Genomic DNA, 17,140 nt, shown 5'->3' with positions numbered 1-17,140 from the left:
CACCCAGTTACGTTGTGACGTTTGGTACACCCAAAGCACTCTTACGGTATCCGGGAGTTGCACAATCTCATGGTCTAAGGAAATGATACTTGACATTAGAAAAGCTTTAGCATACGAACTACACGATCTTGTGCTATGCTTAGGATTGGGTCTTGTCCATCACATCATTCTCCTAATGATGTGATCCCGTTATCAATGACATCCAATGTCCATGGTCAGGAAACCGTAACCATCTATTGATCAACGAGCTAGTCAACTAGAGGCTTACTAGGGACATGGTGTTGTCTATGTATCCACACATGTATCTGAGTTTCCTATCAATACAATTCTAGCATGGATAATAAACGATTATCATGAACAAGGAAATATAATAATAACCAATTTATTATTGCCTCTAGGGCATATTTCCAACAGTCTCCCACTTGCACTAGAGTCAATAATCTAGTTCACATCGCCATGTGATTAACACTCACAGGGCACATCGCCATGTAACCAACATCCAAAGAGTTTACTAGAGTCAATAATCTAGTTACATCACTATGTGATTAACACTCAATGAGTTCTGGGTTTGATCATGTTGCTTGTGAGAGAGGTTTTAGTCAACGGGTCTGAACCTTTCAGATCCGTGTGTGCTTTACAAATCTCTACGTCATCTCCTAGATGTAGCTACCACGTTCTATTTGGAGCTATTCCAAATAACTGTTCTACTTGGAGCTATTCTAAATTGTTGCTCCATTATATGTATCCGGTATCTCTACTGAGAGCTATCCAGATAGGTGTTAAGCTTGCATCGACGTAACCCTTTACGACGAACTCTTTTACCACCTCCATAATCGAGAAAATTCCTTAGTCCACTAGTTACTAAGGATAACTTTGACCGCTGTCCTGTGATCCATTCTTGGATCACTCTTGTACCCCTTGACTGACTAATGGCAAGGCACACTTCAGATGCGGTACACAGCATAGCATACTGTAGAGCCTATGTCTTAAGCATAGGGGACGACCTTCGTCCTTCCTCTTTCTTCTGCCGTGGTTGAGCTTTAAGTCTCAACTTCATCCCTTACTACTCAGGCAAGAACTCCTTCTTTGACTGATCCATCTTGAACACCTTCAAGATCATGTCAGGGTATGTGCTCATTTGAAAGTTCCATGAAGCGTTTTGATCTATCCTTATAGATCTTGATGCTCAATGCTCAAGCAGCTTAATCCAGGCTTTCCATTGAAAAACACTTTCCAAATAACCCTATATGCTTTCCAGAAATTCTATGTCATTTCTGATCCATAATATGTCAACAACATATACTCATCACAAATTCTATAGTGCTCCCACTCACTTCTTTGGAAATACAAGTTTCTCATAAACTTTGTATAAACCCAAAATCTTTGATCATCTCATCAAAGCATACATTCCAACTCCGAGATGCTTACTCCAGTCCTTAGAAGGATTGCTGGAGCTTTGCATACTTATTAGCATCTTTCAGGATTGACAAAACCTTCCCGTTGTATCACATACAACCTTTCCTCAAGAAAATCGTCGAGGAAACAATGTTTGACATCCTATCTGCAAGATTTCATAAATAATGCAGTAATCGTTAATATAATTCCAACAGACTCTTAGCATCGCTACGAGTGAGAAAGTCTCATCGTAGTCAACTCCTTGAACTTGTCGGAAAACATCTTAACGACAAGTCGAGCTTTCTTAATGGTAATACTTACCATCATTGTCCGTCTTCCTTTTAAAATCCATCTGCACTCAACAGCCTTACGACCATCGAGCTGTTCTGCCAAAGTCTACACTTTGCTTTCATATATGGATCCTCTCTCGGATTATATAGCCTCGAGCCATTTTGGAATCCGGGCCCACCATCGCTTCTCCATAGCTCGTAGGTTCATTGTTGTCTAGCAACATGACTTCCAAGACAGGATTACGTACCACTCTGAAGTAGTACGCATCCTTGTCATCCTACGAGGTTTGGTAGTGACTTGATCTGAAGTTTCATGATCACTATCATAAGCTTCCACTTCAATTGGTGTAGGTGCCACAGGAACAACTTCCTGTGCCCTGCCACACACTAGTTGAAGAGACGGTTCAATAACCTCATCAAGTCTCCACCACCCTCCCACCCAATTCTTTCGAGAGAAACTTTTCCTCGAGAAAGGACCCGATTCTAGAAACAATCCCTTATTGCTTTCGGATCTGAGACAGGAGGTATACCCAACTGTTTTGGGTGTCCTATGAAGATGCATTTATCCTCTTTGGGTTCGAGCTTATCAGCCTGAAACTTTTTCACATAAGCGTCGCAGCCCCAAACTTTTAAGAAATGACAGCTTAGGTTTCTCTAAACCATAGTACATACGGTGTCATCTCATCGGAATTACGTGGTGCCCTATTTAAAGTGAATGTGGTTGTCTTTAATGCCTAACCCATAAACTATCGTGGTAATTCGATAAGAGACATCATGGTATGCATCATATCTAATAGGGTGCAGTTATGATGTTCGGACACACCATCACACTATGGTGTTCCAGGCTGTATTAGTTGTGAAACAATTTTCACAATGTCTTAATTCTGTGCCAAACTCGTAATTCAGATATTCACCTCTATGATCATATCATAGATCTTTTATCCTCTTGTCACGACGATCTTTCAACTTCACCCTGAAATTACTTGAACCTTTCAATAATTTAGACTCGTGATTCATCAAGTAAATATACTCAACATCTACTCAAATCATCCGTGAAGTAAGAACATAACGATATCCACTACATGCCTCAGCACTCATTGGACTGCACACATCAAAATGTATTACTTCCAACAAGTTGCTTTCTAGTTCCATTTTACTGAAAACGAGGCTTTCAGTCATCTTGCCCATGTGGTATGATTTGCATGTCTCAAGTGATTCAAAATCAAGTGAGTCCAAACGATCCATCTGTATAGAGTTTCTTCATGCATATCTACCAACAAACATGGTTCGCATGTCTCAAACTTTTCAAAACGAGTGAGCCCAAAGATCCATCAACATGGAGCTTCTTCATGCGTTTTATACCGATATGACTTATGTGGCAGTGCCACAAGTAGGTGGTACTATCATTACTATCCTATATCTTTTGGCATGAACATGTGTATCACTACGATCGAGATTCAATGAACCATTCATTTTAGGTGCAAGACCATTGAAGGTATTATTCAAATAAACAGAGTAACCATTATTCTCCTTAAATGAATAACCGTATTGCGATAGACATAATCCAGTCATGTCTATGCTCAACGCAAACACCAAATAATAATTATTTAGGTTTTAATACCAATCTCGATGGTAGAGGGAGCGTACGATATTTGATCAACCTTGGAAATACTTCCAACACATATCGTCATCTCACCTTTAGCTAGTCTCCGTTTACTCCGTAGCTTTTATTTCGAGTTACTAACACTTAGCAACCGAACCGGTATCTAATACCCTGGTGCTACTAGGAGTACTAGTAAAGTACACATCAACACAATGTATATCCAATATACTTCTATCGACCTTGCCAGCCTTCTAATCTACCAAGTATCTAGGGTAATTCTGCTCCAGTGGCTGTTCCCCTTATTACAGAAGCACTTAGTCTCGGGTTTGGGTTCAACCTTGGGTTTCTTCACTAGAGCAGCAGCTGATTTGCCGTTTCATGAAGCATCCCTTTTTGCCCTTGCCCTTCTTGAAACTAGTGGTTTCACCAACCATCAACAATTGATGCTCCTTCTTGATTTCTACTTTCGCGGTGTCAAACATCGTGAATATCTCAAGGATCATCATATATGTCCCTGATATATCATAGTTCATCACGAAGCTCTAGCAGCTTGGTGGTAATGACGGAGAAACATCACTATCTCATCTAGAAGATCAACTCCCACCTGATTCAAGCGATTGTTGTACTCAGACAATCTGAGCACAAGTTCAACAATTGAGCTTTTCTCCCTTGGTTTGCAGGTTAAGAAAATCGTCGGAGGTCTTATACCTCTTGACATGGGCACAAGCCTGAAATCCCAATTTCATCCCTCAAAACATCTCATATGTTTTGCGACGTTTCAAAAATGTCTTCGGTGCCTCAACTCTAAACCGTTTAACCGAACTATCACGTAGTTATCAAAATGTGTATGTCAGTTGTTCTCAACATCCACAGACAACGTTCGAGGTTCAGCACACTGAGCGGTGCATTAAGGACATAAGCCTTCTATGAAGCAATGAGGACAATCCTCAGTTTACGGACCTAGTCCGCATAATTGCTACTATCAACTTTCAACTAAATTTTCTCTAGGAACATAACTAAACAGTAGAACTGAAGCGCGAGCTACGACATAATTTGCGAAGACCTTTTGACTATGTTCAGGATAATTAAGTTCATCTTATGAACTCCCACTCAGATAGACATCCCTCTAGTCATCTAAGTGATTACATGATCCGAGTCAACTAGGCCGTGTCCGATCATCACGTGAGACGGACTAGCCAACGTCGGTGAATATCTTCATGTTGATCGTATCTTCTATAGGACTCATGCTCGACCTTTCGGTCTTCTGTGTTCCGAGGCCATGTCTATACACATGCTAGGCTCGTCAAGTTAACCCTAAGTGTTTTGCATGTGTAAAACTGTCTTACACCCGTTGTATGTGAACGTAAGGATCTATCACACCCGATCATCACGTGGTGCTTCGAAACGACGAACTGTAGCAATGGTGCACAGTTAGGGGAGAACACTTCTTGAAATTTTAATGAGGGATCATCTTATTTACTACCGTCGTTCTAAGCAAATAAGATGTATAAACATGATAAACATCATATGCAATCAAATAATAGTGACATGATATGGCCAATATCATATAGCTCCTTTGATCTCCATCTTGGGGCTCCATGATCATCTTGTCACCGGCATGACACCATGATCTCCATCATCATGATCTCCATCATCGTGTCTCCATGAAGTTGTCACGTCATCTATTACTTCTACTACTATAGCTAACGGTTAGCAATAAAGTAAAGTAATTACATGACGTTTATGTTGACACGCAGGTCATAAATAAATTAAGACAACTCCTATGGCTCCTGCCGGTTGTCATACTCATCGACATGCAAGTCGTGATTCCTATTACAAGAACATGATCAATCTCATACATCACATATATCATTCATCACATCCTTTTGGCCATATCACATCACATAGCATACCCTGCAAAAACAAGTTTAGACGTCCTCTAATTGTTGTTTGCATGTTTTACGTGGCTGCTATGGGTTTCTAGCAAGAACGTTTCTTACCTACGCAAAGACCACAACGTGATATGCCAATTGCTATTTACCCTTCATAAGGACCCTTTTCATCGAATCCGATCCGACTAAAGTAGGAGAGACAGACACCCGCTAGCCACCTTATGCAACTAGTGCATGTCAGTCGGTGGAACCAGTCTCACGTAAGAGTACGTGTAAGGTCGGTCCGGGCCGCTTCATCCCACGATGCCGCCGAATCAACATAAGACTAGTAACGGCAAGCATATTGAACAAAATCAACGCCCACAACTACTTTGTGTTCTACTCGTGCATGAAACTACGCATAAACCTAGCTCATGATGCCACTGTTGGGGAACGTAGCAATAATTCAAAATTTTCCTACGTGTCACCAAGATCAATCTATGAAGTCATCTAGCAACGAGGGAGGAGTGGATCTACATACCCTTGTAGATCGCGCGTGGAAGCGTTCAAGAGAACGGGGTTGATGGAGTCGTACTCGTCGTGATCCAAATCAACGATGATCCTAGCGCCGAACGGACGGCACCTCCGCGTTCAACACACGTACGGAACGGAGACGTCTCCCACGCCTTGATCCAGCAAGGAGGAGGGAGAGGTTGATGGAGATCCAGCAGCACGACGGCGTGGTGGAAGTAGCGGGATTCCAACAGGGCTTCGCTAAGCACTGCGGGAGGAGGGAGATGTGTCACCGGAGGGAGAGGGAGGCGCCAGGCCTTAGGTATGGTTGCTCCTCCTTTTCCCCACTATATATAGGGCCAAGGGAGAGGGGGGAGGCGCAGCCCTTGCCCCATCCTCCAAGGAAGGGTGCGGCCAAGGGGGGGAGGAGTCCATCCTCCCCAAGGCACCTCGGAGGTGCCTTCCCCTTTTAGGACTCTCCCCTTTTTCTCTTCTCTTGGCGCATGGGCCTCTTGGGGCTGGTGCCCTTGGCCCATGTAGGCCAAGGCGCACCCCCTACAGCCCATGTGGCCCCCCGGGGTAGGTGGCCCCACCCGGTGGACCCCCGGGACCCTTCCGGTGGTCCCGGTACAATACCGGTGACCCCGAAACTTGTCCCGATGGCCGAAATAGCACTTCCTATATATAATTCTTTACCTCCGGACCATTCCGGAACTCCTCGTGACATCCGGGATCTCATCCAAGACTCCGAACAACTTTCGGGTTACCGCATACTAATATCTCTATAACCCTAGCGTCACTGAACCTTAAGTGTGTAGACCCTACGGGTTCGGGAGACATGTAGACATGACCGAGACGTTCTCCGGTCAATAACCAACAGCGGGATCTGGATACCCATGTTGGCTCCCACATGTTCCACGATGATCTCATCGGATGAACCACGATGTCAAGGACTTAATCAATCCCGTATACAATTCCCTTTGTCTAGCGGTACGATACTTGCACGAGATTCGATCGTCGGTATCCCGATACCTTGTTCAATCTCGTTACCGGCAAGTCTCTTTACTCGTTCCGTAACACATCATCCCGTGATCAACTCCTTGATCACATTGTGCACATTATGATGATGTCCTACCGAGTGGGCCCAGAGATACCTCTTCGTTTACAGGAGTGACAAATCCCAGTCTCGATTCGTGCCAACCCAACAGACACTTTCGGAGATACCTGTAATGTACCTTTATAGCCACCCAGTTACGTTGTGACGTTTGGCACACCCAAAGCACTCTTACGGTATCCGGGAGTTGCACAATCTCATGGTCTAAGGAAATGATACTTGACATTAGAAAAGCTTTAGCATACGAACTACACGATCTTGTGCTATGCTTAGGATTGGGTCTTGTCCATCACATCATTCTCCTAATGATGTGATCCCGTTATCAATGACATCCAATGTCCATGGTCAGGAAACTATAACATCTATTGATCAACGAGCTAGTCAACTAGAGGCTTACTAGGGACATGGTGTTGTCTATGTATCCACACATGTATCTGAGTTTCCTATCAATACAATTCTAGCATGGATTATAAACGATTATCATGAAAAGGAAATATAATAATAACCAATTTATTATTGCCTCTAGGGCATATTTCCAACAACTTTGCACTAGGAAACCTTTCTTGACCCCTCGGCGATCCTCGACCCCTCAAACCCTTGACGACCCTAGAACCCTCGACCCCTAGACGACCCTGTGACCCTCGATCCCTCGACCCTATAGAACCCTCGAAGAAAGGAATAGCTAGAGGAGAAGATCGAAGAAAAAAAAGAAGAAAAAAAGAGGAGAAGAAGAAAGGAATAGTGGAGAAGAAGAGAAAATAGAATATTCTATTTTCTCTTCTTCTCCACTATTCCTTTCTTCTTCTCCTCTTCTTTTTCTTCTTTTTTCTTCTTCTTATTTATTTCTCCTTTTCTTCCTCTCCTCTTGTTCTTTCTTTCCTCTTCTTATTTTCTTCTTTCCTATCCTTCTTTTCCTTCCTTTCTTAATATCACTTAGCAAATGCACTAACCTAAAATGCAACAAACATAAAATGCAAAACATAAAATGCACTAAATCGATCAACTAACCTAAATCATGATAAAATGCACTAACCTAAAATCAATATCTACTAACATTAAAAAAATTAATACATATATGAAAAAATGCATATATGAAAAAAACATCATCATATCATCAACAGAAAAAATAGTATTTTTTCTAAAAATCTATCTTTTCAGCACATACATATACTCATACATCAACATATACTCATACATATACATATAATCTACAGGAAAAAAACATATATGTGAAAAAAAGGGGGAAGAGGGGGCGGTGCCGGCCCAGACCACAGAGGCAGAGGCGACGGCGGCGCGGGGCAGCTGGGGCGCGCGAGGCAGAGGCGAGGCGAGGCAGAGGCGGGGCGCGGCGTCGGCGCGACGCGGGAGGCGACGGCGTCGGGGCGGCGCGGAGAGACCGCGACGGCGCGGGGTGGCGCGCGGCGACGGCGTCGGGGCGGCGCGGGGTGGCGACGGCGTCGGGGCGGCGCGGGACGGCGTCGGAGGCAGGGCGACGACGGCGACGGCGAGGCGCAGAGGGGCAGCCTGGCGGCGTCGTCGGGGCGCGATGGAAAGAACTGAACGAAATTTTTCACAAGTCTTGCTTATATAGACGGCATTGGTCACGGTTCGTGGCACCAACCGACCATGCCCCCCTTTAGTCCCTGTTGGTGCCACCAACTGGGACCAAAGGCCTTGTGATGCCCCGCGCCCAAATGTTTAGTCCCACCTCGCTAGTTGAGAGGGAGCCGCACCTGTTTATAACGTGCGGTGCGCCTTCCCTCTCGAGCTCCTCTCTAAAGCAGACTTTCGGGCCTAACCGTGCAATGTGTGCCTGTGGGCCTACTGGGCCTCCCGCGGGCCTGAATCCTGGCCCATGGTAGGGTTTCTAGTCGTATTCAGACCGTGGGTGCCTAGTAGGTGGTACTTTTTTTTTGTTTCTACTTACAACAAAATACTTATTGTTGCTATATTTAATTTTTTTCCAGTTTTTTGGTTTTGTTTTCTACATTATCTATTTTCTTCTGTTTTTTGCTTTATTTTTTAATTATTTTTTCTTTTAGTTTTAGAAAAATTATGAACTTTCTGTTAGTGCCATTAGTTTTCAAAATTGAAAACACTTTTTTTTGTTTTTTTGTTTTCTTTGTTGCTTTATTTATTTTATTTTGTTTCTACTTACAACAAAATACTTATGTTGCTATTTTTATTTTTTTCCAGTTTTTTGTTTTGTTTCTGTATTATTTTTTTTTTTTTGCTTTATTTTTTAGTTCTTTTTGCTTTTAGGTCAGCAAAATTATAAACTTTCCTGTTGCTTTATTTTATTTTATTTTGTTTCTACTTACAACAAAATACTTATTGTTTCTATTGTTACTATTTTTTTTCAGTTTTTTTGTTTTGTTTTTTGCATTATTTATTTTCCTTTATTTTTTGCTTTATTTTTTATTATTTTTGCTTTTAGTTTTAGAAAAATTATAAACTTTCTGTTAGTGCCATTAGTTTTCAAATTTGAATAGTTAAAATTTGAATTCTTTGAAAATTGTTTGAAGCACAAGTTTGTGATTAAATTACTAAAAAATGAGAATAGATGCGTTTATAGAGAAAATTCAACCTAAATTCCTAGTAAATTTCTATGAATTTCAGAGAAATTCACTAAGAATTTAGGTTAAACTTTTCTCTATTAAGGCATCTATTTTCACTTTGAGAGGAGCTCAACAAGGCAGAGAGGGAAGGGCTTATAAACCGGTGTGAGCCCCCTTCGATTGGCGAGGTGGGACTAAACTCTGCCCGCAACGAGGACCAACCCTTTAGTCCCGGTTTGTGGCACAAACCGGGACTAATGGTCATGGGCCAGGGGCGAGGAGCAAAATTATAAACTTTCTGTTAGTGCCATTAGTTTTAGAAAGTTGAAAGTTGAAAGTTGACATGGGCCAGAGACTAATGGTCATGGTATTACGAGGGCCGAACAATAAGACATGAAAGCATTTCAAATGAACTCTAAAAAGTTAAAAGTAGGCATGGTATCAAAATTTTACCCACATAGCATGTGCATTTACAAAACGGACAATGGTAGCATGTTCGTGTGTTACAAAGTTGGCATGGTATCATCATAATAGTTGCGGGAGAAAGTCTTCACTTTTTATTCGCTTGTGTCATTTCCTTATTGCGCCGTAACCATGGATAATCTTCATTTTTTATCAGGATGCTTGGGTCAGCCTTGACATTGAAGGGAGGAATTTCATGAAACTTTCAATAATCTTCAGACATGTCTATCTTGCCGTCCACTCTTAGGATGTCCCTTTTTCCTGAAAGAACAATGTGGCGCTTTGGCTCATCGTATGATGTATTCGCTTCCTTATCTTTTTTTTTTCTCGGTTTGGTAGACATGTCCTTCACATAGATAACCTGTGCCACATCATTGGCTAGGACGAACGGTTCGTCAGTGTACCCAAGATTTTTCAGATCCACTGTTGTCATTCCGTACTTTGGGTATACCTGTACCCCGCCGCCTAACAGATTGACCCATTCGCACTTAAACAAAGGGACCTTAAAATCAGGTTCGTAGTCAAGTTCCCATATGTCCACTATGTAACCATAATATGTGTCCTTTCCGCTCTCGGTTGCTGCATCAAAGCGGACACCGCTGTTTGGGTTGGTGCTCTTTTGATCTTGGGCGATCGTGTAAAATGTATTCCCATTTATCTCGTATCCTTTGTAAGTCAATACAGTCAAAGATGGTCCCCTGGACAACAAGTACAACTCATCACAAACAGTGTTGTCACCTCTAAGACGTGTTTCCAACCAACTGCTGAAAGTCCTGATGTGTTCACATGTAATCCAGTCGTCGCACTCCTCCGGGTGTTTGGAGCGCAGACTGTTCTTATGTTCATCGACATACGGGGTCACCAAGGTAGAGTTCTGTAGAACTGTGTAGTGTGCTTGAGACCAAGAATATCCGTCCCTGCATATTATTGAGTCTCTTTCAAGAGTGCCTTTTCTAGTCAGTCTCCCCTCATACCGCGATTTAGGGAGACCTATCTTCTTAAGGCCAGGAATGAAGTCAACACAAAACCCGATAACATCCTTTGTTTGATGGCCCATGGAGATGCTTCCTTCTGGCCTAGCGCGGTTACGGACATATTTCTTTAGGACTCCCATGAACCTCTCAAAGGGGAACATATTGTGTAGAAATACGGGCCCCAGGATGACAATCTCGTCGACTAGATGAACTAGGACGTGCGTTATGATATTGAAGAAGGATGGTGGGAACACCAGCTCGAAACTGACAAGACATTGCGCCACATCACTCCTTAGCCTTGGTACGATTTCTGGATCGATCACCTTCTGAGAGATTGTATTGAGGAATGCACATAGCTTCACAATGGCTAATCGGACGTTTTCCGGTAGAAGCCCCCTCAATGCAACCGGAAGCAGTTGCGTCATAATCACGTGGCAGTCATGAGACTTTAGGTTCTGAAACTTTTTCTCTGGCATATTTATTATTCCCTTTATATTCGACGAGAAGCCAGTCGTGACCTTCATACTGAGCAGGCATTCAAAGAAGATTTCTTTCTCTTCTTTCGTAAGAGTGTAGAAGGCAGGACCTTTATACTGCTTCGGAGGCTTGCCGTCTTTTTCGTGCAAATGTTGCAGGTCCTCCCGTGCCTCAGGTGTATCTTTTGTCTTCCCATACATGCCCAAGAAACCTAGCAGGTTCACGCAAAGGTTCTTCGTCACGTGCATCACGTCGATTGAGGAGCGGACCTCTAGGTCTTTCCAGTAGGGTAGGTCCCAAAATATAGATTTCTTCTTCCACATGGGTGCGTGTCCGTCAGCGTCATTCGGAACAGCTAGTCCATCGGGACCCTTTCCAAAGATTACGTAGTGTAAATCATTGACCATAGCAAGTATGTGATCACCGGTACGCATGGCGGGCTTCTTCCGGTGATCTACCTCGCCTTTGAAATGCTTGCCTTTCTTTCGACATTGATGGTTGGTCGGAAGAAATCGACGATGGTCCAAGTACACATTCTTCCTGCATTTGTCCAGGTATATACTTTCAGTGTCATCTAAACAGTGCGTGCATGTGTGGTATTCTTTGTTTGTCTATCCTGAAAGGTTACTGAGAGCGGGCCAATCGTTGATGGTCACGAACAGCAACGCCTTAAGGTTAAATTCCTCCTGTCTGTGCTCATCCCACGTACGTACACCGTTTCCATTCCACAGCTGTAAAAGTTCTTCAACTAATGGCCTTAGGTACACATCAATTTCATTGCCGGGTTGCTTAGGGCCTTGGATGAGAACTGGCATCATAATGAACTTCCGCTTCATGCACATCCAAGGAGGAAGGTTATACAAACATAGAGTCACGGGCCAGGTGCTGTGATTGCTGCTCTGCTCCCCGAAAGGATTAATGCCATCCGCGCTTAAAGCAAACCATACATTCCTTGGGTCCTTTGCAAACTCATCCCAGTACTTTCTCTCGATTTTCCTCCACTGCGATCCATCAGCGGGTGCTCTCAACTTCCCATCTTTCTTTCGGTTCTCACTATGCCATCGCATCAACTTGGCATGCTCTTCGTTTCTGAACAGACGTTTCAACCGTGGTATTATAGGAGCATACCACATCACCTTCGCAGGAACCCTCTTTCTGGGGGGCTCGCCGTCAACATCACCAGGGTCATCTCGTCTGATCTTATACCGCAATGCATCGCATACCGGGCATGCGTTCAGATCCTTGTATGCATTGCGGTAGAGGATGCAGTCATTAGGGCATGCATGTATCTTCTCCACCTCCAATCCTAGAGGGCATACGACCTTCTTTACTGCGTATGTACTGTCGGGCAATTCGTTATCCTTTGGAAGCTTCTTCTTCAATATTTTCAGTAGCTTCTCAAATCCTTTGTCAGCCACAGCATTCTCTGCCTTCCACTGTAGCAATTCCAATACGGTACCGAGCTTTGTGTTGCCATCTTCGCAATGCGTCCTCTAACATGCGATCGAACTTCAGCTTCTCCTTTTGACTTTCGCATTGCGTCCTTGCATCGACAATGACCCGGCGGAGATCATCATCATCGGGCACATCGTCTGGTTCCTCTTGATTTTCAGCAGCTTCACCCGTTGCAGCATCATTGGGCACATCGACTGGTTCCTCTTGATCTTCACCAGCTCCCCCCGTTGCAGCATCACCGTATTCAGGGGGCACATAGTTGTAATCGTACTCTTCTTCTTCGCCGTCTTCCATCATAACCCCTATTTCTCCGTGCCTCGTCCAAATATTATAGTGTGGCATGAAACCCTTGTAAAGCAGGTGGGAGTGAAGGATTTTCCGGTTAGAGTAAGACCTCGTATTCCCACATTCAGTGCATGGACAACACATAAAACCATTCTGCTTGTTTGCCTCAGCCGCATCGAGAAACTCATGCACGCCCTTAATGTACTCGCGGGTGTGTCTGTCACCGTACATCCATTGCCAGTTCATCTGCGTGCATTATATATAATTAAGTGTCCAAATTAATAGAAGTTCATCATCACATTAAAACCAAAGTGCATACATAGTTTTCTTCTAACAACATATAGCTCTCCAGAGCATCTAATTAATTAAACCATACATTGAAACTATGTAAAACATTTCAATGCGAAAACAAATGCGATCATAATCGCAACCAAGGTAACAATTGATCCAACGGCATAATGATACCAAGCCTCGGTATGAATGGCATATTTTCTAATCTTTCTAATCTTCAAGCGCATTGCATACATCTTGATCTTGTGATCATCGACGACATCCGCAACATGCAACTCCAATATCATCTTCTCCTCCTCAATTTTTTTTTCCTTCAACAAATTGTTTTCTTCTTCAACTAAATTTAACCTCTCGACAATAGGGTCGGTTGGCATTTCCGATTAACATACATCCTACATAAATAAAATCTATGTCACGTTGGTCGGCATAATTTTCATAAACAATAAATGAACCAATAGTTATAAAGATAATATATATACCTCATCCGAATCATAGACAGGACGAGGGCCGACGGGGGCGGATACCAAAACCATCGCACTATATAAGATGCAATAATAAAAGTAAGAAAATAATACAAGTATCTATGTAAACATACAAGTAAGAATATTTTTCCTTTCAGAAAGAAGATAAGAACAAGAGGCTCACCACGGTGGTGCCGGCGATGAGCTCGGCGCGGGTGATCGACGGCGGTGAAGATGGAGACGGGGCGTGACTGACCGCTAAACCTAGACAAATATTATGGAAAATGGAGCTTGGAGGTCGAGCTTGGAGAGAAGAAAGCTTAAGTAGTGTGGCTCGGGCATTCCATCGAACACCTTGTGTGCATAGGAGGTGAGCTAGAGCACCACCAAGCCCTCTCCCCCTCGGCCAGAGAAAAACAAAGCACTGGGGTGCTCTGCTCGCGAGCGAGGGGTATATATAGGCACCTCATTGGTCCCGGTTGGTGACATGAGTCGGGACTAAAGGGGAGCCTTTGGTCCCGGTTCAAGCCATGAACCGGGACCAATGGTGGTGGGCCAGGAGCGAGGCCCATTGGTCACGGTTCATCCCACCAACCGGGACCAAAAGGTCCAGATGAACCGGGACAAATGGCCCACGTGGCCCGGCCGGCCCCTTGGGGTCACGAACCGGGACCAATGCCCACATTGGTCCCGGTTCTGGACTGAACCGGGACTAATGGGCTGACCCGGCCCGGACCAAAGCCCTGTTTTCTACTGCCATCGTCTTCGAAACACACGGATCACCCATGCAGTTCTTCTTCACTTGATACTTCGCCTTGATCGCCATGATTGCAGAAGCTGCAGTTAATCGCATTGTAATTTCAGTACCACAAAAGATGTGCTTACCCATACAGCTAGCTCATTCACGCACGCACATACATACCATCCTGGGAGTCCGTGCCAAGGTTGGTGGTGGGGATGAGGGAGAAGATCTCGGCCGCGTTGATGATAGGCGGCAACGTCGAGTTAGCTGTGGCGTTGATGGAGATTGTGTAGTTGCTGCGACGGATGAAGGGGGCGCTGTTGTAGAGGACGGCATCGGAGATGTGATCCGGCGTGAAATTGCTTGTATACAAAAACAACGGCTTGTCGTTGAGGGTGATGTTCAGCTGGCGAATGGGCGTTGTTGGGTAGGACCTCTAGCTCGGCAAAGTGCAGGATGGCGACGTACCCAGGGGACGGGTCGTTGGGAGTGGGCACGGGGTACCATGTGAACTCTGAGTTCGCAGAGGTGTTCCGGGGCTTGATCGCCGTCTTTAACACCGCAGTGGGGGCCTCGAATAAGTCTTCATTGTCTATGTTCTGCACCATGCTGGTCATTGATATCTCGGCCCAGGTCACCGTGTCGACGAAAGGGATCCATATCCGGTCGTGTGGATCATCAGGGTACCTGACGATGGCGTTCTTGTCGGTCAGGCAGAAGTTGAGCCTGTTGAAAAGAACCAGCCCCTGCGCAGCGGTCACCTGTGGGTAGAGCGTCCTCTTCAGCGGCCTCAGGTCTAGGCTAGATATGAAGGGCGTTCCCAGTGCCGGTGTTAACCAGGCAAACCTGCACGAAGTCGTTTGGCACAAAAATGATGGCCTCCACTGATATCGTTGTCGCTGAGCTTGAGAAGTTCACTGTGTGCCAGTAGTTGACCCCTATATGAAAGGTCGAACATTGGCGGTTTGTCGAGGCCATCGTAGTTGCCGTACATGAACTTCCCCCGGATGAGGTACTTGAGCCCAGGCATGAGGGAGCGGAGCGTGTAGCAGTTCCGTGTGCCAGCTGTGAAGCTGCGCAGGCTGTACCAGTTCTTGGCCAAGGATGAACTGACGTTAGTGACGTACTCAGGAGAGATAATGTGGTTCGTGCCGGCGTCGACGAAGCCAGCGTCGGGGGCATACGAGAGCTTGGTGGTGTTGTCCACGAAGCCAATCTCCTCTGAGAGGCCACAATCTATGCTTATGAATCCTACATTGCATAACAGTTGCACGCGTTCAGTCCACTCGCTGTGACTTTTGGCCACATGCTATAACAGTGCTCCACTAGCCACCGTACGCACCTTTGTTGTCCGGCTGAGCGCGAGCTCCAAGCATGCCACCTGCGGCAGCGATGCAGAGAAGAAGCAGCAACCACCGTGTCGCGGCCATTGTTCGCTGCTGGGTTGATTGCTCCATTGCACATGCAAGCAACTAATGGACCGTGATATATGGCGGACATAGTTTGTCAAGAGATAATATGTTATGTTGCTCCAGAAAAAAATATGTTCGATTCCATAGGCGCTCCATCCATCTATATAAAAGCTGTACTCGGTCAATAACTAAGTAATGTACAGCCTCAACTTAATATCACAATGATTATCGCACAACTTAGCATGAATGAAGCGCTAAGTAAGTGACTGGCCCGTGGGCCCTTCTCTAGCCTTGGCTGGCCACTTGGTTTAGGAAACTGTGAACAATATGGTTGTCAAGTTGACTTTCCTTCGAATGTATTAACGTCATTGTTGGCCACAAACTTGGCCGGCCATGGCCATGCCCCCCTCTTCAACCTGACATCTGCAAGTAGAGCCTGAAATTGACCACTGGAGATTTCGACGTAGCTCGTGATGGTGGGGAAACAACGAAGAAGGATGAATGGATAATACATGAAGATTTTGATTTTGTTCTCACCCCGACTGCTCTTAATAGCGGGAAAGGAGTCGATCTATCTGGCTAGCTTTGGTGGTGGTGGACTTGCCCCACAACAGAACCATGAGCACATGAAGATTTTGATTTTGTTCTCAAGAGCCAAGGACCACACTCTCAACTCTGCTCAGTTTTTTTTCCACCTTTGCTATCTTTCAGCTACGTGATTTTGGTCCGGTGTCCTTCAAACTTTTTTGTCCATTATATTCCATCAAATCAAACTCGCGTGCATCTGGTGAGTTTTGTGTCACTTACTGGTTTGTACAATACAAAAATTCGAAAATCTGCCTGATACCGAAATGAAAATCATCAAGACATCGATTAGAGACACCTTCTTTTTGTTAAAAAAATTCTGAGCCCAAGTCCGGACAGCTCTCCGTTTGGATCCATCCGATCAAACTGATCAATTCGTGCTCTTGAGACCTGGAGAAAACCGAGAAGATAGAGGATCAAAGAGGTGCCATGCCACCTTCTCGTCGCTCTTCCCCTCCGCCAGCCCCAGCCTATCCACACGCTGCTGCCTTGTCGCCGCCGCCCCGCCTAGTGCCCCCTGCACGTGACGGCACCTTTTGCGATGCGCGAAGGGCCATACCAGACCAACACGCCCACTACGGTACGATGCATAGAGAGTATTACTAGTTCCCGCCGTTAATCTAAGCTAATGCAAGCTGTACAATGTCACATA

General features: G+C 44.7%; 1 pseudogene; it reads right to left on the bottom strand.

The window, feature by feature from the left end:
* Positions 1-15,948, bottom strand: part of LOC125533049 — a 27,031-nt pseudogene extending 11,083 nt beyond the window's left edge.
* Between the last annotated feature and the right edge of the window lie 1,192 nt (positions 15,949-17,140).

This window comes from Triticum urartu, chromosome 1 (assembly GCF_003073215.2).
Source record: "Triticum urartu cultivar G1812 chromosome 1, Tu2.1, whole genome shotgun sequence".
Lineage (NCBI taxonomy): Eukaryota > Viridiplantae > Streptophyta > Magnoliopsida > Poales > Poaceae > Triticum > Triticum urartu.
The sequence above is the reverse complement of the archived record's forward strand: the minus strand, read 5'-3'. Positions and strand labels throughout refer to the sequence as shown.